The following is a 23,026-nucleotide window of genomic DNA, read 5'->3' on the forward strand; positions in this document are numbered from 1 at the left end:
CAGGAGAACACAGTGAACCCATTAGAAAGCCGTCGAACCTCAACAACACTCAAAACCAAACAAACAGCAATTGAAACAAAAGCATTTTTTTCCAGATCCAGTGTATATAAACTCTATCCAAGTAACCCACGTTATTTGATAAATAATGAATCTAATAGCATTTAAAGTAAACTTCCATAATCAGAGTATATGTCACAGAGAGCTGCATAGGCCCACTCATGGTGTTGTTGCTTTCAGGTTAATATGTGAAGCTGTTAATGTGACAGCCATGAAGATTAGACATAGGGCACTCTCCCTGACACTGATAGCATGGATAAATCTCAGCACTCTCACTGCAGCTGCTCCACTCAGGATAAGCCCTGTGAAATCCCCAATTCTCTCAGACTGTTCGTGCTGTCTGTCAGCCTGATCCCAGATTTCATGGCTGCTAAGCAGTCTTGTGATGAACACACTCCCTGGATCACCCCAACCGCATGCCCGACCACCACCTGCCCATAACATACAAACAGCACACCCAATTTTGCAAAGCTTTGAAAGACATATTATGTCTTTTTATGTCACATATCAATGTTTATATGCACCTGTACCTTATTCTTATATACCAATGATACTGGGAATTTTCCTTTTTTAATATGGGGAGTTTGTTGACCACTATTGACATTTACAACCTCAATAGGTAAATGTGAAGACTTACTTAAGCCATAAATGCACTGTGATAGGACTAATAACCCTCCCAGCCTTAGTGAGTATACTGAACATGTTACAATGTTGTAGGCAACTTCAGTACACTGCCTTCTAGAGACTTTTCTGTAGCATGTCATCATGTTGATGTTTCTTTTGGTCACATTTGATCAATTGACTCTTAAAACCAAAGAGAAGTGAAACTGGTGCTTACCTCAGGACCTGACCCATCTCAGTATGGGGGCACAAAGTTAGGAAATAGCTAAGCATGCACATACAAGTGCGTATACACATACACACACACACACACACACACACACACACACATCCCCTCTTAAGGCAGAGCTGTCCTCTTCAAACCTGTGTTATTTTAAGAATATGAAAATGTGTTCATGTTGTCAGTTTCTAAAAAGATTCTATAATTATTAACAATGTTTCTGAGTAGTTTACTCAACTGTCTTCTATTCTTGTGTTTTCATGGATATTTCTGCATGAGCACCTGTAAATATTCCCGTGTATGCAGCACAACTCTGAACACACCCTCTTCCCTAGAGCAATATCAATCCTTAGTGTTAAATGCTATGCTGTATATAAAATGCTATGTGTTTATCAATAATTTGCTGCAGTGATAAACACTGGGGTTGACTTGGTAAAGAAGAAGCATAGTTTCTAAGTTGACTGACCCATGTTCAGGGTGTGACTGAAGGAGCTTCAGCTGAAACCTTGGCAATAAAGCAGGACTGGACTGGGTTCCCACTTAGACTTTGTATATACTGACTATCAAACCACACACAAGAAACCAGCGTGTTTGTGCCTCAGAGAAATGCTGTAATTTCCCAATAGATTTTAAGTGGATAGCAGGGATCCAGACACACAAACACACACACACACACACACACACACACACACACGTAAACGGGATACAAATCTAATGAGTCAAGCCTACGAACAATATTACTACAATATAACTACTATTATAACAGTGAAATCTGTGACGTCCACAGACGTATTAATGCACACAGAAAATGTGGATTTTAGTCCTGGGGATATAAATCTCACACTCCCTTTCTCTGCCATTCATTAAGCACCTCTGCTGGACTATCTTTCTTCCTATTTCCTACAGACAAAACAAGAAAAAAAGTAGCAATAATTTTTTTTATTCATACCCATTCCAGAAACTCAGAAATATCTATTTTCAGTACTGTTCTAGATGTATTACGGTATAACTTCTAACACAGTTGGGAAAGTGCATAGAGAACTGTGCACATGTACATGTGAGAAAGGTGACATGGTTACTTGTGTATTAGTCTACATGAGCTCTTTGAGTGAGTCGGAGACAGCATGTGTGTGCTTCAGGGAATGAAGTGAACTTGAGCAGGGGAAGTGAACTTTCATCTTGGTAGCAGCAGTGAGCAGGATGCGTAGTGTGGTTCTGCTCAAAGCCAGAGATCAATGCTAGTAGAGAGCAGGAGAGAGAGAGAGAGAAAAAGAGAGGTTAGCAGAGGTTGGGGATTCCAAGTCTTGTCCTGATTATGGAAGAGTAATCTATGACTCCTTTCCATTCAGAAAAGGAACGCGATGTCTGGCCTGCTTTACATTTCCTTTTGCTTCTTTTTCTTCTTCATGCCTTTTTTACTCTGGACAGAGGCAGTGTTTGACAGTTTACAAAGAGTTGTTAACTCTCTGGTCACCCTTCTCATCCAAAGAGTGGGCCAAGCGAAGAAAAGCAAAGCTTGGGAGATGAAGAGAAATATGTGGAACAATACACTGTACTAACCATACTTCATAAACTGGTCCAAAGGAAATATTCCTCTCAGTCTGAGGAAGCTCCCTCAGTCAGAGCAGAAACCAAAGCTTACTGAAGCCAGCCTTAAAGTTTATATGGACAGAATCTACTCAGCAGAAGAGTAGTATAAACATTCAAATCAAAAGCGTATTACTGTGTTACTGCGGGTGTTTAAAACATGGCCATTGTGGTCCCACTAAAGGCTTAATTCTAGCTGGATTCTGTGGTCTAAAATATCAGATTCAAAGATGAAAACATGCATGTTGCTGAGATGTTATCTAGCCCATAACACAAAGATTCTTAGAAATGCTTTATTCATAATATGCATCCAACCCCCACACTTTTGCGTAACAGTAGTTACAATCTGTGTTGTTATCCATCTATGGTTATGGATGCTGACTCTTGACTGAATGAGAACTTTTTAAACTCTATCCTCTAGCAGTGTGCTGTCTCTTTTCTGTCTGTTTGGAGCTTGGCTGATTGGGAAATGACCCATAATGCACCTGTCCATTTGTCTTGCAGTTCAGCAAGAGAGAGCATGTGCTAAAAAGTGAGTGATCCTTGACAACTTTTATTGCACTCAGCTGTTTGACATTTACTCATAAAGAGGGCACATTTCTGGAGAAATCATCGGCTCATGATTGTTCCTGCTCCGTGACTGCTTGCACCACTCCCTCTGTTTCTACCCACGCCATCCCAGCTTCTCCCAGACTAACTCAGTGCTTTCTTTCACTTCTTTGGAAGCACCTTGGATCCCTACGCACTCCCTCCCACCGGCTGACCCATAGCTCTGACCACAAGCCCACGGCCGCACCTTCTGATGAAGTGGCGTCCAGCTGCTCTTCTTGCTGAAGAAGACAGTTGTCTAAATGTTTATGCGAAAAACTAGTTTCTTTTTCTTCACGCCCTTATCAAGTTCCATGATAAACATGAAGGCATGTGTTAAGATTCTCTGTGGGGCTAGATCAGCTAAATAAACAGCTGACGATGCTATCATCTCAGACTTAGTTACTATAAAAATGTGTCATAGCTGGAGATAAAAGAGGGAGCTTTGTGACTGAAGAAAATTCCAGGATGATATAAAAGGACACGTGAGGGAGAATACACTCAATGCTAACAAGGAGAACGCAGGTAGTTGTGCACTATTCTGTCCTGTGTGTAGCTGTAGGAACTGATCCTGGAGATGAAATGAGAGAACATGTCAGAGTTCTGGAGTTTATATGGAGACAAGATTAATGTGCTTTTCTGTTTCACCTCGGGTAACTTGTCATCCTGTGGGACAGGTTTGGACTCTTTAATTTGGCTCTCAGTATTTTTTAAAGGGCAAAGTTCTTTCAGGTGGTGTAGGAAGGCTCTTTTTTGCAAAGTAGCATTGAATGACTGCATAGTGAATTGGGTTTGCATTTCCATTTCAAAGTTTGTTCCCTAAGAGTCGGTATCAGGTTACCTGGCCTCAAATTATTACTCCATCTTCCCACAGCATGAACTGGTTCTCCACAGGCTTACAGCGAGTCTGTCAGTGGCTCCTTTAGTGTGTTTAGTTTGGTGCATTGCTCTGCTGAACATTCTGCAGCTCTGAAATGGACAGAGGAGGGTCCTGATTAGCAGATTAGATAGAGTCCATAAAAAAGCTACAGAAAAATGGACCGGCTACACAGAGCTGTCTACAGTGCCCTTACATTCATTGGACTTTAGTGCAGTGTCAATTCAGCCAACTAGGGAATTCAAACATGTAAACAAAGGAAAAGTTTAACACGAGGAGAATGGCAGAGCACAGTGCCTGATTTTATCGCAATGCTGATAGTCATGCATGACCACACACACACACACACACACACATACACACACACACACTCAGACACACCATACAGCTGGATGGCAGACGGCCCTGTCACTGCTCTGTGTTCCAGATTAGGTCAGATTTAATTAGGCTGCCCAGCTCCTTTTGGAGTGTCACTTTGAGTTTAAAAAACCATTACTAAAATGCAGGCTGTGTTACTGATGGGGTGAAACAGAAATCAGACCAGCCAGAACATTGCTGAGACGTCTGGACACTCTACACACACACCTATATACAAGTTCATATATGTGGCCACACATGCACGCACACACACACACACACACATTCAATAATGGTTCAAAAAGCCATAGTTATATAACCAAAAGAAGGGAAAGAAGTGGCATGACTGAAAGAAAAGCAAGCCAGTGTAGAAAGCAGACATGTAAAAATGGCCTGAATCGGTTACTGTAATAGAGAGAAAGGGAAAAAAAAAAACTTACTGTGGATGTTCCCATTACTTTCCAGCCAACTAACACACCAGCATGTCTGCTTTGATTTCAAGGGTCAACATCACTTCTTGTTCTGAACTTACTTCAAATATAACACAATGTAACACACAACTTTCAAGTGCTTTCTTGCAAGATTGATGTGACTTCACAACCAAAAAAAAAGCAATACAATTAAAACCAAACAGTATTTTTTTTTACTTTATATTGTTAATATTGTTTTCATTTTTACAAATTGCTTTTAGTGAAATGAATGTATTTATTGCATGTCAAATGTTTTATAGTTTTTTTTTTGTAAAAATATAAAATTCAATTGTGGGGTATTATGTTATTTTTGATTAGGCTTTTATTTGTTTTAAAAGCCATTGTGAAAATTTTGTTTTTGTTTGCATCTGTACTCTAAATCATTTTGGCAATAAAATGAGTTGCATAATGGTTTCACAAATGCATAGCTTTGTCTACATTATAACAATATTAGTTTTATAAAATTGGTATATAGTAGTACGTCACATAAGATAGACAGATAAACTTTCCAGAGAGGCAGGATGTGTGTGTGTGTGTGTGTGTGTGTGTTAGTACTGGAATCTTCTCTAGCTCAGAGTTCAGTACAGTAGTGTAGGAGATACGTAATGGAGAGACGTAGTTTTGAATGAATCTCATAAATTACAAAAGTTCAAAATGAAGCACTAACACAATCAATTATTCTCCTGACAAGGCCTATGCAAGATTAACTCAAAAACTATTCTAAGGCAATAGGAGAAAAACAATTTTTTATTGATGCACCTAAACCTCACCCTAGCCTCAGAGTGCAAACTGAAATTTTTTGGCTCTTACAGTTTTTAAAATAGAACCTCCATCTTATCATTTTAAAAATAAAAGCAACTAAAGCACTTTTCTTCATGGAAGCCATCCAAACATCCCCACATTGTCAAAACTGTCATGTATTCCTGTCATCATGTGGACATTTGGTCCCCACAAAGAGCTAAATACATTCCCACACACACCAAGATGAATGGCAAAAGTATATTTCATGAAAACATCAGAAACATAATCATATCCAGGACTCTGCCACGTGTAGAGTATTGAGCTAAGATAAAAAAGAGAAAAAGACTCAGCCCAATGTCAAGAGCTATAATGAAGTCATAAAAAGTTTATAAAAACAAGCAGGGGCAGACTTGGGGGAGAAATTCCAGGAGCTTCACCAGAATTAATGTTACAAAACGACAGCACTTAAAGCCTGAAGATTGTGTCTGTTTCAGAGCTACAGCCAAAGATACAGAGCTTCAAGAGTTTAAGCCAATTCGTGCAGATTAGAACAGGTTTTAAGGATGCTGCACATTTTTGAATTGGGAAATGTTCTTAGTCCTGAACTTTACTTAAAAATGATTAGTGATCATTACATATTTATTATAGCTTATTATAGTACCTGATAAACAAAATATATTAAAAAACACTGTTAAGACAGATATTTACACCATGCACTGAACAGAAACTGACTAAATTGTGATCAGTGTAACTGTCAAGTGAGAATCAAAACCTACGTTATTAGACCTGGTTCATGTCCAATCCAAATTTATTTTATAGACTAATTATAAAAAATAAACATTTACTGTGTAGTGTTCTTTACATCATGAACAAATTTGCCTTGTCCGTATCTCTGATTAGACAGACTGGCTACAGTGATGCCAACATATGAAGGAGAATATCCAAACTTAAAATTCATCATCAGTAACTTTTTGAATGAATAGGAACTCTTATGTAAATGATCTAGTAGTACACAGACTCAGGGCTGCCTGTGTGGAACACTCACTTCCCCATGCCATTAAAAACAATTTATTTTAGGTAGACCTTGTAACCTGTGTTTTCTTAGCAAAATATATATGACTACAAGCGTCTGAAGTAACAATGATTAAAATGATTATAACACCAAATGAAAAGTTACATTTCATGCTCATTAGATTATGTAGTTATAGGCAGTGAGGAATTTAACATGATTGCTTTTCATTATGAGCAAGAGAGGCTCGGTGTTAGGCCAGTGCTCAGTGCCCAGCCTGGCTCTTCCCATCCAAAGGATTTGTGCCAGTGGGTCATTCTAAATGAAATGCCAGGGGTCAGAGGTGTCTGGTGTCGGGCAGCAAGCAGTGCCACTACCCACTTCAGACTTGCTAATGTCAAAGGGTGTGGACTGATAGTGGATGCCCATGATGCGCTCATGCCACTCCGACTTGTCAACAAGCATGCTACATTTGAACTTTACCAAGCGACCCATGTGTGCATGCAGCACACACAGACACACATGCACTCAAATATTACAGCATTTTTTGAAATCTATAAGTAAGCTTTTTTATTATTTTTTTGGCAGTGTGTGTGTGCATGTTGATTCTAGAGAGTGGAGTCGTCACTGACATGCGAGGGAAATGGGGTAGCGGAGAAGGGCAATGGTGCATATTGTGCTGACGGGGCCATTACAATCACAGCAAGGGGCTATGACTCCATCCAAGCAGAGCAAAAGGGTACACACTCTGCCAACACAGCACATACTGCATAGCTACAGCTCAGTGACATGGAGAGCGAGGATATGTGAAAAATCTCAACAACAGCACTATGGAGTTTAGCTTTAGATTTCACACTCTAAATTGAATGTCTCCTTTTATTGAATCTGAAACTCATAGTGCTGAGTGTAGCCTTAAGTTACTTTTGAAAGAACACATTTAGAGTGTCCAGCCCACAGAATTTTAATTCAAGCAACTATGAGATTGAAGCGGACTATGACAGTGAAAGGTATTCATATTTACAGTAGATGTGTCACACCCTTTTACAGCAGGTGTCCCAATTTCAGTGACCATAAATAATTGGATTAATTAACATTCTGACATTTTTAGTGCTTGCAAATGTCTGATTCACCTTTGCCCTTTTCTATATTTTTCCTTCTCTGTCTATATGAAGTTACTGCTCTTGAGCTAGATGAAGTTGATCCCCTTGTTTTTGTGCATTACTTTAGATGAATACATTGTAGTCCTGCAGTCTCCTCCACTGCCAGTTCAGTCTTGCCAGGACATCTGGCACAGAGCAGTGTAGCCAAAGTAATGCAGCAAAAAGAAAAAGAGAGACAGAAAGAGAGAGAGAGAGAGAGAGAGAGAGACAGAGTAAGTGACTGTGAGCAGCAGTGGATGGAGATCAGGCAATCAGCTATTACTCTGAGGATAACAAAAGGTATTTGGATGAGGGAAACTGAAAGAAACTACTTGTGTGTGCTGATGTGTCACTATTTCCTTAAACAAACTGCTGTTAGTAAAGTATGTCTATGGCTCTAACCTGCACTTATATTCACTCCCATAGTTTGGCAAACATAAGCAGACTAACACCTCTCTTATGCAGCCTTATTATTATTGCATGTGGCCTTTTCACTCACAATGCAGAACCCACTGAACCCAATGGCAATTTGTCAATGGCAACAAAAGAAATAACAGCCATTTGAAATTGTTTTGAACTATAAGTACACCAGTTTAATTCATTTACACGGTAGCAGAAATATAAGTCAAAAAAGTATAGTGTTATTGTGGGTGTGAGGAGGGCAAAAGTATAAACCTAACCATTCCACTTCCTGCCACATGGCTGTGGGTATCTACTTACGTAGAACCACCCACTGTTTACACCAGAGGTGTTAAAACAAGAACGAGGGCACAAACTCACACATACACACCTTCGCAATCGTATACATACATGTCTTACGGGAAGTTCTTTTGAAATTAAAGGTCCTAGGGTGCAAAATTACATTGCTTAATTGTGATCAATAATTAATATAGTGTATATCATTTACTATTCATATAGTATTCATATTTATATGTTTTAACTGTCTGATTGGTTGCATGCCATAGTGGCATACATACATGCACACATTTACACACACACAGACACACACACAAGACACATACTTTTGTAGCATATTTAATTAGCATTTAAAAGATTCATTCATTTATGGTGACTAAAAGTCTTATATAGATTCTAATTTGAAGTTTAGACATTTAAAGTAATGTATTCTTTTTCATAATGTGAAAGAAAAAGCTGTTTTTGTATGAAATATAATCAGTACAACAAAACTGTTTTGTTCCTATTGCTGAATAGTTGTGAAACATAATCCTGTTATTAGTATTGAGAAAATAATTTACCATAGGGTGAATACAAATTAGTCTCTCTCTCTCTCTCTCTCAAACACACAGATAGACAGACAGACAAACACACACACACACACACACACAAAGGTGATGAATTAGTGAGATTAGTGGGATGCTGGACAAACTGCAGAGAGGGAATAGTGATATGCAGGGAAGACGAGGGAGGAGAAACAGCAGAGAGCAGTGGGAGCAAGCCCAGACTCAGCTGAGCAAAGGCCTGGCAGAGTGAGAGAACTGTATCCATACACTCTCTTTCACACACACATACTCTACAGAACTTGATACTGTGTGTGAGTTTGTGTGTGTAAGGTGTGACCCTATCAGTTTGAGGCTATGCTGGATCTTTAATGCTGGCTCTCACTCTGTTGCTGTGGATTTGAGATTCAAGCAGGCCTGGTCTGTACAGGCTTGGCTGGGTGTACAGACATCTTTCTAGACTTTGCTCCCCCGTGGCCAGTGAAGCTGCCACTGTTCCCGGTCTGTGTGAGACCATTAAACGCACTCTATTAATTCTGTGAAAGATGCATGGCAGCACTGGACTTATCAGTGTCACTATCTCCTCCAACCCTCTGAGCAGTGTATATCGGGTGAAACTGACTATGGATGTGTGAAGATGGCTGTCTGGGTGTTACTTCCTTAGGCATTTACACACCCACATGTACAAATCCAGCATACCTTAAAGTGGCTGCGCGCAACATTTTAAGAACACTTTGCCTAAAATGGGAGGATGGATGTGGGACTGAATGGGGGAAGTTAGCTAACATTGCTTACAGCTGTTTTAAAAAACAGAATTCATAGCACAGTTTTGTTGTATAATGTGATGTATTTCTAAGTGAAACAACTCCTTTTTTTAACTGATAACAACTGGAGATGAGGAGTGAAACATAACATAATCATCCATAGGGGCATGTGGGGCAAAGCCCCGGCATTTAAAATAGCCATTCGACAAATGTTAATCTAATTACATCTGAGTGACCAACATTTAAACAAATTTCGGTAATTGACAGATATAAGCTGATGTTCCACTGATTTGCTCACCTTTTCTGCATGTTGCATAATCACGGGGCAGTGTGCTAACTTCCTCACTTAGCTTCCATAGAGTTAATTTTGCAACAAGTGGTCAAAAATAAGAACTGCAGCGAGCACTAAAGAAGCCCATTTGGGGAAGGTATCACACTGCCCCATGATTGGGGGGAGAAGCAGAGGACAGGGCAGTTAATGGGGTTGCCAGGGTGGGATAGTTTAAAAATACTCTGCTGATACAAAGATTTTAATTTTATAGCAAATCAGAATGAAAAATAATAAATTTCTGCACACAAAAGCAAAGTTTAAGTGCAGACAATGTGTCTATGACGTACAGAACCACTACTATTGTAAGATATATCGCAAAGATTAGGATAGGGAAAGGGGATTTATGGAGTGGATAATGTCTGTACATCAGAAGTATGTGTGAAATGCTTGTTTCCCATGCAAAGGCTGAGAAAAAGAAGAAAAATCTCTCCCTTTTCCAATGCCCAAAAATTTTTGAGCTAGTTTCAGGTCTTTTGTGTGGTTTTTGAGATGTATTCGGCTAGAAATTCTGCTGGAAACTGTCAACCCTAGTTAATGATATTAACCTTGAATACAGATGAACAAAACACATTTGTACGTCTAAAACCACTCAAAACGATCTGCTAGACTGTATGCTGGATGACTGTATGTTGTGACTCTCAACTACCTATTACAGAGTTACTCTAAAAATTCACTAGACAGTAGCCTATAGCATAAGTCACGTATGGTAACCTCTCAACTTAAATTTGTTTGAGGCTGTGTTGTTATTAATATCATCCTGTCCCACCAAAACATATGATCATGAGCTGCTGCTGCTAACAAAGATTTATGTTAAAGATTGGTGTCACTATGAAATCTATGGAGGAAAAAATAAATTCTGTAAAATGCTGCAAATTTACACTATGCACAGCATGTTGGCAGACATACTGTATGTGTTTGTGTGAGAATTTTCAAAAGTTGTACAGTGCATATGTGGTGCATGTGTGTATGCATATCAGACGAGGGATGAGAGTGAAAGGGAACCTTCATATGTGTGTGTGTGTGAATGTTTGCAAGAAAGAATAAGTGTATGTCACTGTGAAGGAGATTAGTGCTCCCATTAGTAAGACTAACTGGCCAGTGTTTAGTTGAGGAGTAAACACTGTGAGAGCTATAGTCCTCTATGAGTTCCACTATAGATTCAAACTCGCTGCTGATAGCACAGTGTGTGTGTGCCCAGGCTGCTGCTCAGATTAGAAGAACATCTCTCTCTCTCTCTCTCTCTCTCTCTCTCTCTAATCTGTGGCTTGCCTGTGCCCTCTTCTGCACCGCACCAGCCTCCCTTGCTTCCTGCGCAGGCCACAGCTTGCACCTCACTCTTTCTCTGTTTTTCTTGCCACTTCTAACAAGGCACTCTGATACACTTTCAGCCTCTCTCCTGTTCCCAGGATCACATGTCCCACAGTTGATTTGTCCAACTCAGTAAAAATTACTATACAACTAAGACATATTACACAGAGCATAGCAGAATTCAGTTTTGGGGCAGGACTTTGCACTCTCTTCTTCTCTCCTGTGTGATGTGAAAAAAGAGACAAAGATAGAGAGAAAGACAAGGAGGGTGGGAAAAGTGTAAAAATTAAAACTTTAAAGTGTGAGAGAGACATGCTAGGGAGGAGGCAGGAGAATTGAAGTGAGATGTATGGCTCATTGAGGATGGCTGAAAGTGTGATTTTTTTTTTTCAAGTGCTAAATAAATGCAGTGAAAGTATAAAACACACCTCAAAGCTTGTTAGGAAACTGTACCGTTAACTTTAACAGAAGCATATTTGGTAATCATATGTGTGTAAGAATACTAAGTAAGTAACTAGGACACCCACTTGTAGTTCCAGAGACTGGCGTCAGTATCACTAACAGGCTTCTGGGGGTGTGTACCCATATATGCAAGTGTGTGTATGTGTATGGACACTGTTTAGTCGTTCTGCCCCAGCATGCTGGCAGAGGCCCCAATGTTTGTGCTTAAAGTCACGTCCCGAAGAGAGAGACGGACAGAGACAGTGAGAGAAGCTGTGAGAATAGGGGGAGGAAAGAGGAGTGGGCGTAAGGGGCACGGGGAGCAAGACACAGGAAGTGGAAAAAGATGATGAGAGCAAGGCCAGAGAGGTGCTTGCTGCCACTACTCTGGAGGAGAGAGGAGGATGAGGATGAGGAAGCGTACACAGAGAATGGAGGGACAATCGCTAGAAGAATGCAGAAAGAGCTGGAGAGGAGAAGGAGTGAAGTGTGTGTGTGTGTGTGTGTGTGTCTGTGCACGTCTGGCACAAGCAAGCTGAGAGATAGTGTGGATTAGATTGGCCGGACATGTGTGTTTGTGTTTGGCTGAAGAGGGATGTGAAACACACAGACCCCTCACTGGCTCTGCTCTTGACCTGGAACAGTGCCATTACCACGATGGACATACTCATCTTACACAAGACACACACATACACACACTCATTTGCCTTACTATCCTTGTGAGGACCTTCCACTGACATAACTATTAATGCAGCTAATTAATGCTATGCCTAAGCCCAGACATAACCCTAACCTTAACCTCAGTAACCAAAAGGAAACCAACTGACACTTAGATTTTTAAAACTTTTTTTTAAAAAAAATTTAAGACCAAAATGTGTTCATTCCTGTCCTTGTACATATAAAATCATATAAAATAAAAATAAAATCAACATATAAAATCATTCCATATAAAATCATTCCCAGTCAAACACACAGATCATGACACTCCCCCTTGGCAATAATCAAGAGTTGCAGTTGAAGAGTTGTAGTTAGATATATGCATCTTAATTAAAGGTATAGTCATTGGCACAGTCAATAGTCAGTTTTGATGGAGGTTAGCTTAAGCTATCTGAACACTGTTATAACTCACACTCCCAAAACACATTCCTAGTCCAAAAAAGCTGAAATCAGAGTGCAGGAATAGGAGTGCTCTGAACTTGCAACATGATTGACAAGCAAGCAGAGATGTCTTACCCTGATTGGTTGGATGTTTGTGGTTCACATCATTTGTTTTTAACTGCATTTGCAGAACCTGGTAGAATGTGGTGAGAACCTCACCAAATACTGTAAAGTATTCTGACTTTTTACTAACCCCACCCAATTCTGCAAGACAAGAGAAAAGAGCTGGAGCTGAAAGCATGACATGGGTACGGGATGAACATCATGCTACGGGATGCAAATAGAGAGCAGAAAGATAACAGCTGTCTGTTTTGCAGGTTGATGCAGGAAAATGAAATTGCTCAAGGTTACGGCAGCATCCCAAAACAGGAAGACCCCAGCGCGTGTTCCACCCGCTATCTGGGAGCGCCTGTGGACTGAAGCCCTGCCTGCATGTGGCACCAGGAAGCCGAAAGGGCTGCCTGTCCCACAGGGCCACTCCTAAGGTGCAGGGTCTCAGGGCTAGCGGCCAGCTCATGACTCATCCCTCACCTATTTATAAAAGACCATTAATACAAGAGCACTGGAGTGCAGGAATGTAAACGTGCCCTGCCACAGACCTCCACTTCCTGCCTGTCTGATCCCAGCATGGGCCTTTAGAGCTCCGTTATGGCATCGCACTTCTCTGAAATGTCAGCTTCTCCCACTGCTGGAGAATTCCTCATCTCCAAGAGTCACTTCCTGTCTCTGTGCTCCCCAGAGTGTCCCTGTGGCCATAGAGGAGCCGCACTCCCCTCTACTTAGTGCACTCCAGAGAGTCGGCCTTTCAGCTGTAGCAGGCAGGACAAACCATTTCTGGGTGGGTTGGAGGGGTGTGTGTTACACAACAAGGGTGCTGCTCACCATTGTTTCCAGTGTGGGAGGTAAATCTGTCTGAGGGGTTTGTGTTTGCGTCTTTGGGGGAAGCAGTCAAGGTCAAGTGCAAGTGGTGGGGTTATATTTAGACCTGAACATCAAACATTTTTATATACACTATGATTATCAGTGCTGTAATGGTAAATTGAACATGTGGAATGGAAAAATAATTGGAATAATTAAGCATCCAGAAAACAGATAAACAGATCTCTATCAAGTCAAGATCTATTTTTAGCAATCAGCTGTGTATGCATGGTCTTTCGTCAGGGTACCAGTTCCGGAGACAGTCTGCATGTGTATATGTTTACTGCATGGTTATACTTGCAGTGAAGGGGTTAAGTCCGCCTGCGCAAGGCCGGAATGTCTTGGCCATTTCCTGCGGGCTGCCCAGCCCTGACCTCCTGGCCCAGGCCCGGCCACACACACGTATACAGCTGACCTGCACTTCCTGTCAGACAGCAACACCCCCACAGCTCATCACACACACATACACGGACACACAAACACAGTGTCTCCAGAAGCATCCTTTCTTGACTCCATCAAAGCCAACTCTTCTGCAGAAAGCTCTGTGTGGCTGCTTGACTGCTACAGGTGCTGGTGTGCACATGCTCATCACGCACACACAGTGCATCTCATGCAGGTCAGAGGTCACCCAAACCTGCTGTCCCAGCCTAGTCTGCCTGAACCTGCTACACACACACTCCAACCTTCCTTCTACTGTGTTTGGATGCATTCTCAGCGGGCGCACTTGTTCCAGCCGTGGCCATCTGTGTCTAAGCCTGAGCGGAAGGTGTCAGGAAGCCAGGCCACAGTCAGCCACAACAATAAAGGTGAAACCGGCCATTCTGCTGCTCTGAACTGCCTAGTCTAATTTTCCTCTGTAGTCGTGTGTGCTGTTGTTGTGTGTCTGGTTTGTCCATCAGACTCATGGTGCTGTGTTGTCGTGTTTTCCGGCGGCACGGCATGCGGTACGTGTCTAGGCGTTGCATGTTTTGTGTGTTGCAGGTTGTACATCTACACATAGCTGAGGTGTGATGTCAGGCTCCATGGGGTCATCAGACCTGAAGCACGCTGCATAGAAGCTGGATGTCATGTTATGATTGTTGGGTATTATTAGGATTTTACTGATACTGCTTTGCTATTAAGTATTACTAAGTATTGCTTAGCATTAGGTACTAGGCTTGTGCCATAGAGATTTTTTACTGCCCATGATTTTCCATTTTAAAAATTACAATACATGAGCATTTCCACCATTCAGGGATAGGCAGAGTACAAGAAAGTGTAATAATATTATTAGCTGTGAAGTCAGGAACTAGGAACGAGCAGCAGAAATTATGAAAACTCAGCTGCATGGTAAATTTTTTTATTCTGCAGTAATGCACAGTAAACAGTAAAAAAACAAAAAACAAAAACATAACAGTACATTTTTGAAACAATCCATTTGCAAATCGATTCTCTAATGTCCACATGGGGGAAATTTTCACTGCTTGCATCTGCAGCTGTGCTGGTTAAAAAAATGCATATTTAATTACTTTCTAATGAACATCACCATTAAGATTATTTGGAAAGTGTTAGATTTGACACTTTATTATAGGCCTATGTAAAGTTAGCAGTTAATGTTAAAGTCAATGGTAGCTAAGCCATTTACCTTGCAAGGCCACATGCGCTAGTTCAGTTGAGAGCATGTGAGCCAGGGGGAAGGGGATGGGCTCCCAGGCAATGTGAGTTAATAGTGGAGAGTTCAAAACACCTGCGCAAATCATTCCAGATTCACATGCTGATTGGCTCAACTCCAATTTTATTGGTGAGAAAAAGACTGCTTTTCAGGCATACTTTTGAGTGATAACTTGTACTAGTGTGCTCCAGTGTTAGCTTGTGGAACTCCTACACAAAATGCGTAAAGGTTGTCAGGTCTGGTCATATAATACAATTGCAGTAAACATCACTGGACATTGTGACAGTGTGATATAGTGTAGGAACGATAAAAAAGTTATATAAGACAAGCCTATTTGGTGCACAGTGTAACAAATTCATTCTTCAACAAATCAATGTTGTTACAACATTAAAATGCAATATAATTATAAAACGATAATAAAATACTACTAATGCATGTGTCACATTACTGCATTGTCAATTTAATGGTGGGATTTTTAAATGTAAAAGTAATTCAAGTCAGAATATTTGGTGTAGTTCTGCTCACATTCCACTAGATGTTAATAATACACTCACAGAGCACTTTAATAGGAACACTATACTAATACTGGGTAGGGCTTCACTCTCAAAACAGCCCCAATTCTTCGTGGTATGGATTCCACAAAATGCTGGAAACATTTCTTTGAGATTCTGGTCCATGTTGACATGACTGCATGAAGCAATTCTTCCCAAATTCTTCACTGTATGACGCAGATTTTTCAGGTAGACTTTCATGCTGCATATCTCCCGTTCTACTGCATCCCAAAGGTTTTCTACTGGATTCAGATTCAGGCCACTGAAGAACATTGAACTCATTGTCATCTTCATGAAACCAGTTTGAGACTTTTGCTTCATGACATGGTGCATTATCATGCTGGAAACAGCCATTAGAAGATGGGTAAATTGTGGCCATAAAAAGATGCACATGGTCAGCAATGCAATGATTGATTGGTATTAATGGGCCCACCGTCTGCCAAGAAAACATTCCCCACACCATTCTGAGATGTTTTTCTGCTCACCACAATTGTACAGAGTGGTTATCTGAGTTACTTTCTGTCAGATCAAACCAGTCTTGACCTCTCTAATCAACAAGGCTTTTCTGCAGAACTGTTTTTTTAATTGTGCCATTCTGAGTAAACTCTAGAGACTGTTGTGTTTGAAAATTCCAGTTGTTCAGCAGTTACAGAAATACTCAAACCAGCCCTTCTGGCACCAACAATCATGCCATGGTTAAAATCACTGAGATCACATTTTCCCCATTCTGATGGTTGATGTGAACATTACCCGAAACTGCTGGTCCATATCTACATGATTTATGCATTACACTGCTGCCACACGATTGGCTGATTAGATAACTGCATGAATGAGTAGGTGTAGAGGTGTTCCTAATAAAGTGCTCAGTGAGCGTATATCAGTGAGTGTATATCAGTGAATAAACTCTGGTTAAACTCAGAGAAGTAACTCTATCTGTGGCACCCAACATACTGTAATTAGGAGAAAACAAACAAATGATGTGGACCATAAACTTTCACCAAATCAGGACAAGGAGAAGGATTTACTCAGCCCCATATCTTAAATTTGCCTTCTGGGATGAATAAAGTGTAATCTTATCTTTTATCTTATCTTACTTGTCTGGCAATTCAAAAGCTCCCCTTCTTGCACTCGTACTTGATGAGGAGAGAGATTCTTGTTGGGAATGCACTCATCAAAATCCCACTTAGGTACTTCCCCTCATTATTATTATTATTATTATTATTATTATTATAGTAGTAGTAGTAGTAGTATTGCATAGGTAGCCAGAGAGCATACTTTTTGTTTGGGGGGGGGGGGGGGGGGGGGGGGGGGGGGGGGGGGGAACACAACAAAATGGGTCCATTTATTTGGATTTTGAGTTTCAAAACAGATATCTTCAGTTTAGTCACCCAAAATGCATAAAACAAAATAACTTTTACAACACTCCTGACAAGCCTGACAAGCTACAAGAATGGCTAATACATAAAATACGTATTTTTTACTTAAAATATGTAAAACCATTTGGCTAAGCAATAACCCTTCCTATATTAGCATATTTGTCATGATTTATTATTAGCCTAGTGAAATTAGCTTTTCTGTGTTAGCTTATTTGTAATACCTATATACCTTCAGCAGACAAGGTAGGATAAGGAGAGCTGTGAGCAGAGCATTCCTGAAGATTTACATTGTACTGTCCGCAGGTGATTTGTGAATTTGCTCTGAATTTTCTCTTGCCTTAATTTGTCTCTTGACAACTGAATTTGTTCTTGCCATGTACTTCAGTCAAAGCGCAACCACACCTTTGATGTTTTTGTCCTTTATTTTTAACTAACACCTTTGGAGTGTGTGTGTGTGTGTGTGTGTGTGTGTGAGCGCGCGCGCCGGATCTTACCTTTGCTGCGTGTTTTACTAATTCAAAACTGGTTCCAGCTCTAAAGCGGAATCTGGTGGACATCGCTACATGTGCTCATTATCTGAGAATTTGGGTAAGGGGACCAAGTCCGTCTGAAGGAAAACAGCACATCTTATAATAAGCTGGGGAACACAGTCTGCTGCAAAGAGCACAGATGTTCTCTCTCTCACTGTCAGTCTCTCTCCTCCTCTCTCTCATTCTCTCACCACATCTTCTGTTCTGCTTCTCTCCACTTTCTGAAATGCAAAAAAGGTGTACAGTAAGGCCCTTGTTGAGAGTCGGCTACTGCGCCACAGCCTCTGATTCCACTCCTGCGTTTACGGGCTTCACATATTAACACTGGTCTTAAACTCAAGGAGGTGTAGAGTTCACACAAGAACACTTGGAGCACTCTTTGCTAACTGAACTCACGTCCAAATGACACACTTTAATTTTTACAGCCAAACTAAGCTAAGTGTCACTATAAACGAGCTTCAAGCTGCAAAACGGAGCCTCACTTTGGGAGAACAGCATGTACTTCACAGAGACATGATACTTCCACAAGCACCTCTTTTACCAAAAAGTTTTGGCTTAAACTTTTTCAGTCCACCTGTTTTCTCATTATAGTAAAATCCCATACGTTCCCCAAGTTAAATGAACTTCACTTTGCCACCCATTTGGATATGACCTACACACTTATTAACCTCCACAGCTGAGATCTTGCTTTGACATGATAAATAGGCTTGGGTAATGTGTGACAATTATCTGGCTAGGACCAACCTGAGCGCAGAACACCAGAGGACGAGTGTAAATCTGCCTCCATGTTTTAGATGACACTGGGCCCTTGACTCCCCGTGTGTGTAATTAGAACCACATGCACAAGAGCGTGCAAGTGTGTGAGAGCGTGCAAGAGCGTGTGTGAGCGTGTGTTTGCTCACTCCACCATCTCTAATCAGAGAACCCCCTGGAGTATGGTGTAAGAAGGCTCACACACTGCCCATAAATCTTGTAGCCTTGGGAGGACCTGTTCAAGGCGCATGTATGGCAATAAGTGTACGGTTCATTCAGTGCTGGCTTGTCCATCAGCGCACAGTACTAATGCCACTTACAGAACAAATCATATTCTCCTAGTGAGAAACAAAGTGGAGTATACAGAGAAGCACTTGAATTTCCCTGCTTGTCTACTTTAAAGATAAATGCAGTGTGCTGGCTCGGATATCTTTTTGACAATTGTCCATCGCAACCTTCCTCTCCAACTCCATCCTTTTCTCTCTCATTCTCTCACCTTCCCTTTCTCTGCAGCCTGTCTCTGTTTTCAGGCCCTTGGCCCCTGTAGGACGCTGCCTCTCCCTTTCTCCCACATCTGGCCAGGCAGCTGGGGCTGGCCAGGGTTCAGCGCTGGGGGTGGGGGTGGCCGCTTGGAGCATGAGGGTGGGGGAAGCTATCCGTTGCAAAGCCCAGGGCACTGTAAAAAAGGGGGCGAACTCTAGAGAAAAAAAAGTATTTGACACACGCAAAAAAGCATGCAGCCAAAAGAGCATAGAAAGTTAAACCGAATCTCTCCAGTCTCTCTCAGTCTATCTATCAAAGTGTCTATTAAGGTGCATTAAGGCACAAGACTGTGAGAGAGAGGAGAGAGAGAGTGTGAGAGAGTGAGAGCAGGAGAAACAGGGGAAGCAGGAGAGAGTGGTAAAGGCAACAATTCCAATATCCTATTTCCACATCTTAAATGCATTAATCAATCTAACCCAAGGGCTCCCTAAAAGCCAGCCAGAGGAAGAGAAAGAGAGAAAGAGAATGGGAAAGAAAAATACAGACAAGGAGAAGAGTAGGTTGGAACAACATGCGTCCAAATTTGCCAAAATTCGATCTAGCTCTCTTTGTTTTAGTTCCTCAAACAGTTGCTCAGTTTCTGTCCACATTTCCCTGCACAATTGTGAAACATTGCTGCACTGGCACTGGGTTTTGCACAAAGGTGGCAGAGCAAACGTCTCGGCAATGGGACTGGCAGTAAGATGTGGGTGCGTCTCATTGTGCAGGACCATATACAGGATGTCCACTTTTCTGACTGTGTATCCTACCTCTGTATAGTGCCAGCAGGACCACAAAGAGGCCCTTTTGTTTCACCCAGAGCTGTACGTCCTTTTCTCTTTCATTTCTGGCTGTGGTTCGCGACCCCTGCTGGAGTTCACACCGGGACAGTATGTGCGCTCTAGTTGCTCTGGCCGCTGCATGCTGCCTATCTGTAGCCTCTCAGCAGCCTGAATGAATATGGAAAAGATTCCTCTCCCAGGTTTACATTTTCCAACTCATTTCATGGCAGCTGGAGCCAGTGGGAGAGCCAGGGAAAGGGCTCAGAACTGAGGGGAAAGGGACAGTACTGAATGCTCTGGGAGGAGGAGAAGGTTACAGTGCACACTCAGGAGGAAGTGAGAGAGGACACAGAGACACAGAGAGAGAGAGAGAGAGAGAGAGAGAGAGAGAGTCAGGGATGAGGGGGGACAGTGGGATTTCAGGCAGAGAAAAAGGGAAGAGGAGGAGAGCGGGAGAGCGAGTTGCAGTGTTCACTCTCGGGAAGGTGAACCCTGGCTCTTCTCGGTACAGGAAGCCCCTGATTAGAGCTAACGAGAACTGCAGGCCATATTAATGCAGCCACACACTTCTCCCACCCTTCTGCCATCTGCAACAGTGCTCCTCGCTGCCAGACAGCAGAAACACACACACACACCCACAACCTAATACGAAGAAGACATGCACCAGAACAGAGAGAAAAAAGTCTCTACTAAACTTACGCATGTCCGTGCTAAACACTGTAGCTATTCTTATTTTACAACAAACATAAGGACAGACATAAGTGAAGAATTTCACATATACAGCACAAGTGCCAAACACACTAACCCATCGCCTTGGAGACCACATGTGGCAGAGCCTCCTATAGATGAGGTGCTGAATTTGATTTGCATCATTTTGAGTTGCCAGATGGGGAAATAAAGGGGTGTTGGAGAAGATGGTGTGAACGAAAGTCATGAAACACACACACACACATACACACACACAAGCACATGCACTATCAACAGGTCCCACAGATGGAGAAGTAGGGCGTTCTCACACAGTGAGACATGGATACCCTCTCACATTCTCTTCCCTCTTCCACCCACACATTAACATGTGTTTCACATTCAAACAGGCCATGTGGAAACCTCCAGCCACCCCTTAACTCACTGTACTCCAGGGCTCACCATAGCTGGTCATCCATCTACACACACACACACACACACACACAGCTAGTTCCTCTCTTGGGTTCATAAATGATGGTCTCACTGTGAGGATGAAATGATCACAAATTAACTGTCCCAGGAAAACACTAGCCAAAACAGCCAAGCTTCTCCATAAAGCTTGATGCTTTGGCACAACAGAATAAAAAAATGGATTTAAAATGTAAGAAGCACTAAGGGACAGAGCCTGTGTGAAAGGCTAATGCAGATTTAATCAGAATGTCCAATAATAAACAATAAACAGATTTTGTCATTTGGACTGATCCAGAATCACAATATGTTATATGGGGATTGTATTGTCCTTTTAGAAAGCCTAACTCTAATTTCCATGGTTACTAAACAGATAAGATAGAATTTCAGTTAGGAAGTTTCTGTAATATGGGCCCACATGTATTTCAACATAATCTACATATTACCTCATCTTTAAAGCATGTGTTTACTCAAAACTCACTTATAATAAAAGTCTAAGGGCAGTAGTTGGGGCAGTCACTACATGTACATGTGAAACATGTATCAGGGTAGACAAATGAAAAATTAATTAACCCATTGGCCAAGTGGAAGCTGCAGTGTGCTGCCCAGTCCTGTGTTTTGGTTGCTCGGAAACCTAACTGACTAGGTTAAAATGTAATAGCTGACATAATGTAATAACCAACCCAATCTCATGGAAAAAAAACGTTTGCATACAAGTTATTTGCAGCACTTCCTATATGTTGAATATCAAGATTGATATGTTATAAATATTTTTCATCTTTTTTTTTTTTTTTTTTTTTTTTTGTCCATGTCATGTTTAAAGTTTGTGCTTTTCACGAACATATGATTACACTTACCGGGCTCATGAAGCTTCTCCTCTGCAAACACAATCAGACTTGCAAACCATGTAGTAACATGGTATGGTAATGTTGGTATTTTCACAATGTGGATAGTTTTTAGGCTGTTAATTCTTTAGGCAGTACAGAGACTTTCTATGTTTTGAAAATGCCCATGTTACCATACCGCGTTCCCATGTGACTTGCAAGCCTGATTGTGTTTGGAGAGAAAGGAGAAAGAGCCCTTTCATGAGCTCTGTAAGTCTAATCATATGTCAAGAAAAGCACAAACTTTACTTATAGGGGTAAAATTACTTATTACACATTGATCTTATTAAAATAGTGTCATGGAAGAGGCTAGCTTGGTTAAAATACGTTATTGCATAACGTGGCATACAGTGCTTTTGAGAAAATTCTCAAATGAAATTCTCATACGGTGCAATGTATGCTTGTGCCAGAAAGCTGATATTCAACTTAAAGAAGGTGCTGCATGCGAATGTTCTTTTCTGTGAGACTGGGTTGGTAATAACTTACAGACAGCTAATTAGCTGGGGATGACTGTGTAGTCATAGTGCATAGTCTTCTGCTTTGCTCAGCCTTGTCTGATTAATTTATTAACTAATTAATCTGACTAGTAATAACTGTTAAACATCAGCCAGATCACACCTTGACTGATGTGTGTAGTGCAGCAGGTGGTGGGATTCTGAATTGTGAGCTATACTTACAGCATCGAGCATCATCACCACATAGCATACAGTAGGATCCAAAAGTCTGAGACTACGTTGAAATTCTGTTTTTTTTTATTTATTTATTTTAAAACTGGAAATAAACTGAACGTTTTAAAGAAATAATTAAAACAAAGAAAAGGAAATGTTCAATAGCTTAAATATTCAATATTCAAGATTCTGCACAATTTGTTGATCACTGTTTAAATTTAAGCATATTTGTGACGCTGTGACATTTGTAACGTCTATATACGTAAATAATTGCATGTGCACAAAATCTGCTTGTCCCAGGCCCCTGGGATAGTGTATGCTTGTAGAACACTT

General features: G+C 41.2%; 1 long non-coding RNA gene across 3 annotated transcripts in view; it reads right to left on the minus strand.

Annotated features, from left to right (window-relative positions):
* Positions 1 to 3,431: 3,431 nt before the first annotated feature.
* LOC113532936 (uncharacterized) overlaps positions 3,432 to 23,026 on the minus strand; it is a 30,146-nt gene continuing 10,551 nt past the window's right edge. The window contains exons 3-5 of one of the 3 annotated variants that reach the window (XR_004579491.2): positions 19,182 to 19,361; positions 17,897 to 18,153; positions 3,432 to 4,042 (exon numbers count right to left, since the gene is read on the minus strand). This is a non-coding gene — a long non-coding RNA (uncharacterized LOC113532936). The remainder of the gene's footprint in view (positions 4,043 to 17,896; positions 18,154 to 19,181; positions 19,362 to 23,026) is intronic. The other 2 variants (XR_008303548.1, XR_008303546.1) reach the window with 2 other exon arrangements.

The sequence above is a fragment of the Pangasianodon hypophthalmus genome, chromosome 14 (assembly GCF_027358585.1).
Source record: "Pangasianodon hypophthalmus isolate fPanHyp1 chromosome 14, fPanHyp1.pri, whole genome shotgun sequence".
Taxonomy (NCBI): Eukaryota; Metazoa; Chordata; class Actinopteri; order Siluriformes; family Pangasiidae; genus Pangasianodon; species Pangasianodon hypophthalmus.